The following is a 2178-nucleotide window of genomic DNA, read 5'->3' as shown; positions in this document are numbered from 1 at the left end:
AGACTGTTAAATAGACAGAGTCATATTCTCCTCGATTCAGGGATTAAAACCGGTGACTTGGGACGCCTTAAAATTCCCAGGTGGCGACTCTGAAACAAACAAACAAATCCCGTTTCGACTGTCCTTTAATTGGAGAAAACTCCCTACGCACCCTCGCGGGGGCGGAAAAAGGAGGTGCGACAGTAGATCGACCATGAACTATTATTATACAACCCCTATATACCTACTTAGCTATCACCGAGTCCCCAACAGGTGTAGACAACTCAAAAGGTTTAACCAATTCAGGTTTTATTTCAAACCTACTAGCAACCAACGAAGTAACGTATGATAAGGTGGAACCTGGGTCAATCAGTGCATATACATCATAGGAGGAGACTGATAATATACCTGTAACAACATCAGGTGATGACTCTTGGTCCTATCATCCTGCCAATGCATAAATGTGGTTTTGAGGGCTGCTCGAGCTAGATGCTCCGCTTCTGCCTCTACCACGACTCATTGGTGTTTGGAGACCTTGCCCGGGGGGGCATACTAATGATGACAAACAAGCTACAGATCCCACTGGCTGAGCTATGCTTGCATCACCTCTCATCGGACAATCCCTCATAACGTGGCCCAGATAACTACAAGTATAACAAACACCTAATCCCATACGGCACTGCCCGGTATGCTTCTTACCACATTGAGTACATCGTGGCAAGGACGGCCTCATCTGATTTGACTTACCATATACTGAGAACCTGAGGCCCTGAAATTCTGACTAGACCCTAAATATGTGGAACGGTCAAATCTCTTATCGCCAAATTGAGGGGGCGCGCTAGCCAAGGGTTAGGATGGATACCTCGAGTACTACTGCCTCTGACCACCTCGAAACTCACCAGAAGGACCCGAAGACCTTGCTCTCTTATTCTGGGCCCTATCATGCTCATGATCAGCCCTCTGTTTCTGTTTATGCTCCTCTAGACCCTGAGCATATCCTGAATACGAGAAATATTCATGTCTGACTGAAGTGAAACCGACATACAATCGTTAAACAAGTGAGGCTCTAATCCCATCACGAACCGGTGAACCCGATCCTCCATCTTAGATACAATAGTGGGAGCATACCTAGACAACGAATCAAACTGAAGACTGTACTCCCGAACACTCATGTTACCCTGCCGAAGGGTCAAAAACCTATCAACTCTGGCCCATCCAAGCTCTGGTGGCAGATAATGACGAAGAAAGGCTTCTGTAAACTCTTGCCATACCGCTGGAGGGGCATCCTCACCTCTGGACAATTCCCAAGACTAGTACCAATTAACTACAACATCTCGGAGTCTATCGGAAGCTAGCTCAACTGAATCAGCCGCAGTGGCCTTCATTACTCGTAACATCCTCTGCACTCTATCAATAAATACCTGAGGGTCCTCCTTTGGATCTGCTCTAGTGAATATCGGAGGGTCTAAATTAATAAAGTCACGAACCCTCTCACTCACGGACCTATTTGCATGACCAATACCTACTTCCTGACGCTGAGCCTGTGCGGCTACTAATCTGGTCAATATCTGAATAGCATCTCTCATCTCTTGACATGGCACATCCGGCTGAGGTGCTGAATGTACAAGGGCGGGCGCTGGAGCTGGTGCCCCTCGGAGCACTTCTGGAAAGGGCAGGGTATGTGAAGTCTGAGATGGAACCTCACCATGAGACTCTCCCCGAGCCCTGGTAACTCGTGGAGCTTGACTAGTAGTCTTACTAGCCACGGACTTTCCCTTCTGGGCGACCGTACTCTTTGGAGGCATTGCTGAAAATATAGCATATTGTTAGGAATATGAATTCTTGTATCGCACGATCTGAGATAAAAAGAGAGGACAACATCCTATATGTCCTCTAGCCTCCTATCTATAAGTATGGTGCACGACACACCCATAAACAAGACTCTACTAGACACAGTCTGTAGACAACCCTAGGACAGAACTGCTCTGATACCACTTTTGTCACGACCCAAATCGATGGGTCGCGACGGGTGCCTGATTCCTACTTGTAAAACACCCCTAAGCATGCATCTAAGATATGAACATGAATAACATCTGCTGAATTACAAAAATAACATACGTGAAGGAAACCTTCCATCAATCCATATGTACGTATACATGCAGAATAGTGGGCGAGCCGGCAAGGCTGCTATAGACAACT

This window comes from Nicotiana sylvestris, chromosome 12 (assembly GCF_000393655.2).
Source record: "Nicotiana sylvestris chromosome 12, ASM39365v2, whole genome shotgun sequence".
NCBI lineage: Eukaryota > Viridiplantae > Streptophyta > Magnoliopsida > Solanales > Solanaceae > Nicotiana > Nicotiana sylvestris.
The sequence above is the reverse complement of the archived record's forward strand: the minus strand, read 5'-3'. Positions refer to the sequence as shown.